The following is an 8,485-nucleotide window of genomic DNA, read 5'->3' as shown; positions in this document are numbered from 1 at the left end:
CTGCGACCCTCAGGCGGGGTCGAGTGGATGAAGCTGCATATCTACACATTTATTTTAGCCCGGCCGGTTTTTAAAGCGCACTTTCTCTTTTTTATGTGCTATTTAACTTCTGCGGTGTGCTCTCCTCGTTTTACTCATGACGAGTCTTTGAGGAGCTCGAATAACAAAACGCCTGGCAGTGCCAATGTCAAGGGGCACGCTAGATCTTCTGGAATTTTAAAAATCTGTCCGTTCATTAGCGTTGAATTCACTTCAAATTAACGAGGGGCGGTGCCGTGGCAAAAGCAGGGCACGTGGGAGGAGCCAATCATTCACGGCATCCAATAAGACGCCACGGCGCTCACGCACTGAGTTTACATTCGCCGATTCATCTGAGAGCTTTCAAGAGAGGAGCTCAATGGCTCTGAAAAACCAAGAAATCGATCAATAGATCGATCAATCAATCAACGGAGAGAGAACACACAACCCCCACACACGAGTTAACATTTCAAACGCCGACCTTCGGAGGTGTGAGGCAGGAGCAGTCAGTCAATTTGAACGAGCAGGTGAGGAAGCTTGGAGGTGAGGGTCACTACGGGGGGAGAGGATTACACAAAGGCCAGCACCTCATATTTGATTTGCTTTTCTTCATTTTGATTTGATCAGTTCTGTCATTTTAAAGCAAACGGTCACATCGGAAACCGATTTGATTTCACCGAGTGGTTTTATTTCAGAAATAAACTGTATATACACAGCCTGAATATTCTGACCAAATTTAACGCAATTATTCAAAACAATGCATGGGGGCTGCTAGTCATCTGTTGGGTACCCTCAATGCTACCCATGTCACCTTAGTTGTTGGGGATGTCAGACATGCCAGTGCAGCTGCGGATCTCATGACTGGACGGCGTCAGCTTACATGACTGACAATTCCTGGGCACCTCAGATTGAATGCCATCGTGCAGCCCATGGAAATAAACTCTATGACTGAAAACCGCTAGAAAGTCGTCTAAAGTGACACATCCGTCACGGCGAACGCTTTATTTTACGCACGTTAGTAATCGCAATACTCGTCACTGCATCAAGTGCAAGGTGAGCACTGAACCAGCAGATGGCGCTGTCATGCAAAAATGTAAAGCAAACTCGCGAGAAAAACCTGCCAACCATCCGTTCACTTTCCCAACCCGTTTATCCAGGGCAGGGCATATTTAGGGCAAACTCGACTCACGCGTCAAAATCAAGTTTTTAAGTTTTGTGTAACTGCGGTGGCCTGGCGCCCTGCCCGGGGTTTGTGTCCTGCCTTGTGCCCTGTGTTGGCTCCAGCAGACCCCCGTGACCCTGTGGTTAGGATGTAGCGCCTTGGATAATGGATGGATGGATTGAAGTTTTGCGTGATACGCTCAATTCAGTTTCGACTTTAGAAATCAATCCCTTTCTCAGTTTATGACTTTTCTTTGTGGCCGGCATCGCTTGAGCCCCGCAGCTCAACTGTTCTTTTCTTCTTATCACAGTTCTCAGCCCCGTAGTGGTCACATCTTCATTTCACACGCACTTGCTTTGTTATTTTTATAAACATCTTATTAATTTAATTAAAATAAAATAACATTCCGCACAATCAAGTCAAGTTCAACAAAATCGAACCAAATCGACCCTCACCCAAAAGAAATAGCGCCGGGCCAGCAGAGTAAAACTAATAATAATAAACGGATGTTGTCTTCTCCTATGAAGTGCTGCATTTGGACACCTGACATGCTCTTCATCTGCTCTGGAGATTTCACTGGTTAGCTCTGATGCCTTAATTGCTTTCCAGTTTATTTTTGCAGGTAAGATATGAGATAATCTGTCCTCTTAAAAAAGCCTTCAAAGTTTCCCAGAGGATTCCTGCAGAGACTTCCCAGATCTATTTGTCTGTAAAGAAATCGATTTGCTTGGCTATAAATTCTGTTTCTTTTAGATTCTCATTAACTTCGGCCGTTTTATCGGAGTCCCCACCGCAGTCCCACTTTACCTCCTTCCTTCTTAACATTTTTTTTTTATTTTTGTGACTGGCTTCCTATCAAGCTGGGTGAGTTTGTGACTGTCGGTGTCACCTGCCTCGCGCTGTATGCGTCACTGGGACTGGCGCGACCTGAAGGACAGAAGAACTAAACAATACTATGAAGATATTTCTTTAAAAAGATATTTCTTTAAAAGCTCTGAAGAATCAGCATTATACAGACGGCTTGACGTTTATTACAGAGCTGACTGTGTGGAGAAAGAAGAAGAAGGACAGCAGTTGGGAGTTCGTACGTTTGAAAGAGACAGCACTGCCGCAGTAAAGTATTTCATCAAACACCGTAAAAAATGTCACGAAGTGATAGTCGACCCTGCAGTGTGAAAATGTTTGTTATTCCAGCATTTCAGTTTTAAATGTTTAGCTTGACAATCGTTTCTTTGTTGTGCGGCGCAGATGTGAATTCTGTTTTTCTTTGGGTTCAAATGTAAGAATCAGCATTGTGAGGACTCATAATCTGTTGTTTGTGTGCGTTTTTCTTTTACGCACTGCGCATGTTCTGTGAGAATATTCTCGATTTCTGAGGTTCGGGTGCACGTGCTCGACTCCACGACTCCTCGATCTGTAATTACTAAAGTCTGATAGCCAACGACTCAAAGTAAGTACGTGCGTTTACAAGAGTAGGACTTTACTTTGTTAAAACCATAAAAAATCAGGGTACGGTTTACTAACAGGAGCCACTCGAGTAACTTTACTAACCTCGACGACCATCGATGATAATCTGACGAACGTAAATAAGTGTTTACGTGTTTAATGTTAGCTTCTCTTACGTGTGACGTGTAATGACGGCGGTTCTGCTAATTACGGAAGGTTTTAGTGACTATCACAGAATCTGAAATGAATAATTAGAAAACGAAAGCTCAGGTGCTTACTGTGGTGGCTTTACGCTCTTAACAAAAGCCACGCCATTGCGGCAGTTCCCTTTTCTCCATTATAACAATTGTTGTGTTTTTATACCTCAAAACCCGACATCAGGACACTTTTGTTCACGTGAAGTTCGCGGTCTGGAGTCCCGTATAGCGGCGGTGCTCGACTCCAGCATTTGAGGCACCACAACGTTTAGAGCAGACTGGACGCTGCGGATGATCATATTTTATTCAAGTGGATTGAGCATTAAGAGCGCACAGGGCCGGTCAGATCAGTTTGTTTTTTACACGCTGAATTGATAAAATGACATCAATATTCTGTACCGTTCTTGGGTTTTTTTTTTCGTAAAATCGCATGCAGTCAAAAAAATAAAAAAGATGGCGCGCACACCACGCACGATGAGGGCTTTTTAAAAAACTGAATGTTCTGTAAATTATTTCTGGCGCTGCAGGGTGCGTTTGTGTAACGGCTTGTAAAGGCAGACACGCGATTACTGGCTGGAGTTCTCCTTTGTTTCTTGTGTGCATTCAATTTATAAGTTTCTTTTATTGAGGAAAATGGGGTGCGCGTCACAGGGAGAAAGCGAGCAATAAAGGGGGACGAATCTGAAATGAAGACACTGAGCGACCTCAACTACAAGGAAGAAAAAGAAATAAATTCACAAACAAATGTGAATAAACCTAAGACTCGCCACGTGACAGCTCGTGCAGTTTTATTGTGTTCTGTTTAGATAACACCTTAGACATTTGTGACTTGTGAATTATTACAGAAGTGCAGCAAACGTTTACAAAAGAGGAGTTGGTTCACCTTAAGAAACCTCGTTAATGTGAGGTCGATGTGTTGCCAAATCATCCTGGTGGTCAAAAAGATGAAGATCTTGAAACAGACAGACAGCAGCCTGAGGATGAAGTGAAGAAGAACAATATGAGCCTGGACAAGTCAACACCAGAATGGGCCTCACTTTATCGTTGAGAAGAAGGAGATTGTGGTGGATGAAGCACTGGGCTCTGTAGTCCAGCAGGGATGGCCAGGTGTCTTCATAGAGAAGCAGGACAGTTTGATCAAATCTTAGAATTCAGTTGTCGAGCAGCGATGATCGCATCTTGATAATAAGTACTTTATTAATTCCTGAATTTTGTTACAGTATATGCAGAGTTTCATCACATTATCCTGGTGCAATTGAAAGAAACATTTCTGACATCCTTGGCCAATTCGACAGCTCTGATCAAAATGTACAGAGAAACAGGAGGCAAGACGGGACATGAATTGAAATCACTTTTAGAATCACTAGATGAACAGGAACGTAATAAGGACCAGGAAAGAATAGTTTAATAGCCATAAACACGAACTGAAAAGTGTTGTAATTAGGGCCGATATGAAGGTGAATGTGACAAACCCATAGACTGTTACTGAGTGCGTGCAAAATGATTTTAGAGAAGAAGTTAAATTCGACTGTAGATCTGAGTCTCTGGCACTGCGCAGATTCACTCCAATGTCACGGACTACAAATTCATAATGGATTCATTTACATCTTTCTTCAATGGTGAGATTTACACAAACAATAAAAGTACAATCCCTTCTTTACACCTAAGGTGTGACCAGCAACTTGACGGCGTAATCAACAAAATCCTGAGCTGTCGTGTTTATTAGAAATTCACAAGTTCAGTTATGCAGGTTCATAGCAGGTGTGTCTGGATGTGTGCATACATTTTAAATAAATTGCAGATGTGCAACACCCTTTCATTATTTGGATTCATTTAACAAAGATGGACTTTTGTGTATGTGCAGTAATGTGGAAAACAAGATGTCAAATCTAAGTAGTTGTTTTGTTGTCTTAAGTTGTCATTTTGTTCAAACTTTATTTCTTTGTATATTCTACCTCTATGACTATCATTCTTGTTAACTTTCAGACTATGGACGTTACCACACAAGAGGGCGGCAGATCTACAAGGACCACCTCAGTACTCAGTAGAGAATAGAAGACGTTATCGACAACACGTCACGTGAGGTCTGCTGGAAATGTCCGACTAACTGATTAACAAACTAGAAAGTGAAGTTGGTAGACAGCCTGTCACTCGGCTTTAGAAAAGAGTCAACTGTGGTGTGTCTTATCACACCTCAACTCTACCATTGTTGTAGGGTACAGACTCCCTTCAGATATTCACAAATGACTTGAAGGTAAGAATATCAGAGGCTGTGAGGCCCCATGAGACCCGTCCTGGAGCGGCACCAGTGAACGTGGCTGACATGGTAGAAGGTCGAGAAGGAGCTGAAGAGCTTGTGTCTCACTTGTTGGTTGGTCTTTTGTGTGCTCTGAACATTCAGAACTGAAATACATGTTTGAAAAGAGCAGAAGGTGTTTCTAACTGCTGGAGACTCACACTCACAGAGTATTGTCACTCAGAAATACGCCGCGTACATAAACGTGAGACAAACGAGACTCAGATCTGCAGAATACGACGGGCTTGTCTTTTGATGTTAGACGAACTTTGCTCGAGCCGCTTCTCTTTGTGTGAAACATTAGTCTTAACGTTACGACACAATCCCTTTGGCCTGGGCAGGTTCTGCTCACAAAGACCTTTTGGGATGACTGATGTAACATTATTTCAAATTAAGATCCCACAGCATCAGAGATGGCATGGCTTGTGCTGATTAGTAATGATACATACAATGTTATTAAGGCAAAATTTGAACGTACTGAATATAAAAACATTTATGTAAGAGATGTTCATATTTCACATTGTAATAATACTGTAATGCCATGTCTAAGAAAATAAAGCTGCATTATTTTCAAAAAAAGCTGTTTTTTCTTTTGTGTTAAAATACAATATGTTGCTCAATATACTCAGAGTTTTTAAGTAACTGATTATAATGTGCTTTTTGAGTTTGCAAAAAAACAAATATATTAATTTGTTGTGTGTAGTGTGTGCTTGGTGTGTGTGTGCCCTGCGGTGGGCTGGCTGGCACCCTGCCCGGGTTTGTTTTCTGCCTGGTGCCCTGTGTTGGCTGGGATTGGCACCAGCAGACCCCCGTGACCCTGTAGTTAGGATGCAGCGGGTTTGATAATAGATGGATGGATGGATGGATTTCTACCTTGAAGTTTGCTTAAATTTACTTACATTTACTCAACTTCGGTTTTTTAGTTACGCCAATTAGAGATGGCATTGTCACAGCTCTAAAATGTATGTAAGATGGGCTTAATGCTGTTTTACATATTCATTATTTCTACTTGAGCTAATTTAATTTTTTTAGTTTGGCATAGTGTAGCTTGTATCCAGTGAACTCAAATTTTGTAATTGGCAGGATCTGTCAGTGTAATGTTGAGCAAACTCAAAAATGCGATTGTAATCCGTTTTTTTTTTTTAATTGGGTGTAGGATTGATTTTTTACAGTGAAGGCTGCACAGCAAGCTCCTTGCGGGAGGCAGCAACAATCTCTGGACGGGGCACCAGCTCGTCACTATCACTGCGCCACCGTGTCCCCGTGTTTAATAACATGCTTTTATTTCTGTCATCATGAAAATGAGATCAAGTCTACATCTCAGTATTTCGATTTTTGTGTGACTGGCCTCCTATCAAGCTGGATGATTTAGTGGCTCTCAGTGTCACCTTTACGAGTAAAGCCGACGACATCGAGCGGCTGACTTCGTCATTCGGCGCTTCGCGGTTTCTTTTTCTTCAGCGGAGCAGAGCGGCCTCCTACCTGGAAGACGAGCGCCCTCTTGTGGTCAGTAAAGATCACGCACTTTTATTTGTCAGCTCCAACATCATCCATGTCATTACGTTATGGCAATACTCTCAGTAATTGCTTTTTTTAAATTTTAAATAGATTTTTTTTCAAAAACATTAGTTATAATAAATGCTAAAGTTCTAAAATTAACCAATAAAAAGGCCAAACAATCTTTATCATATTGACATACGATTGATTGTTCTGTGGAAGTCACTCTTAAGAGAATTATCTTCATGCTTCTCAAAGAATTAAAATACGATTTTTGCAGACTAAACTGCATTTGTGAAGGTTAGAAGTGTGAGACGGTCCAAAACTATCTTTGAATGTATCTGAGTAAAGTGTTTAGTGTCTTGTGAAAATATGCGTTACAGAGCAATAAGCCTCACTTCTGTGCAATGAAAAAATGATGGAAATTATAATAAGAACGAGGGGCGGCACGGTGGCGCAGTGGTAGCGCTGCTGCCTCGCAGTAAGGAGACCTGCGAAGTTTGCATGTCCTCCCCGTGTCTGCGTGGCTTTAATCTGGGCACTCCGGTTTCTTCCACAGTCCAAAGACATGCAGGTTAGGTGTATTGGTGATCCTAAATTGTCTTTGGTGTGTGTGGGTGGGTGTGTGTGCCCTGCGGTGGGCTGGCACCCTGCCTGGGGTTTGTTCCTGCCTTGCGCGCTGTGCTGGCTGGGATTGGCATGTGTTAGGATATAGCGGGTTGGACATTGACTGACTGACCGACTGACTGATGACTAATATGAAATAAATCAGTAAAGTGCCTAAACATAAAACAATATACTAAATTAAAGCCATCATGGGTTTATGAGAGGAAGGTCCTGCCATACCAGTCTGTGAGCAGGCGGACCAAAGTAAAGCACACAACAGAATCGAGTTCAGCCTTCACCTGCAGGCCTTTGACTCGGCCGCCCACACCAGCGATGAATTCTGAAATAAGGAGCTGCAGGCATCAGAGGAGACCACCAGAGCTGGATGACCGGCGGGTGACAAAGAGTACAGAAATGAGGACAATGGAGAGGGGTCATCTGGTGGAGGCTCTCAGGGGTCTGTCCTTGAACCCTCATCACTTTTTCTGGTTATATTAAAGACACGGATTCTGGTAGAAATTAGTAAACGTGTGAAATTTACAGATGACCCTAAAATTGGAGCAGTCAGTGAGGAGGCAGCAGAAAGAATTCAAAATGACAGGGACAGGCGTCAGAACTGGGGACACACTCGGAAAATGGAGTGCAAAGTGCTAGACGTGTGGGCACCAGGAACGTCAGTTATAAAGACAAGACGGGAGACGCTGAGCTACAGGGAGAAACTTCTGCAAAGGGTTTGAGGCTTTAGGTTGACACAACACTTTGATACGGTGACCTGAAGGGCAAAACACAAACAGAAATAAAAACAGCAACAAAAATACAGAAAGTACAAAAAAATAAAAAAAACACACATACAAACAATTGAAAACACAAATGAAAAGAAAGTCAAAATGGAAATGACGTCGCAGGTGAGGGGTGGTGGGGTCTGCGAAATGGGCGGTCAAGCCAAGGCAGCATTGGTGACGATATTCTGTGATCCTGACGAAGTTTAGTGCCACCTGTAAAGCTTCTGTTACTGGTACGGTATAAACAGATTAAGGCTGATTAAAGTAACGCTTTTTAATTTCAGAAGGTCTGCGGCTACTCTTTCCTTTCACAGATATACATCACATTTGTGTTGTGCGGTGGAGTGTCTTGTGGGCTTAAGAAAATAAAATCAATCTGTGCGTTCAAACGGATTTGGAAATTGGGAGCGCTAGTGGTAAGTACAGTAGATCTCCGTCTTTATTTAAATCGGCCAGTATATGTTACGAGGAGAAGATGGAT

The sequence above is a fragment of the Polypterus senegalus genome, chromosome 10 (genome assembly GCF_016835505.1).
Source record: "Polypterus senegalus isolate Bchr_013 chromosome 10, ASM1683550v1, whole genome shotgun sequence".
NCBI lineage: Eukaryota > Metazoa > Chordata > Cladistia > Polypteriformes > Polypteridae > Polypterus > Polypterus senegalus.
The sequence above is the reverse complement of the archived record's forward strand: the minus strand, read 5'-3'. Positions refer to the sequence as shown.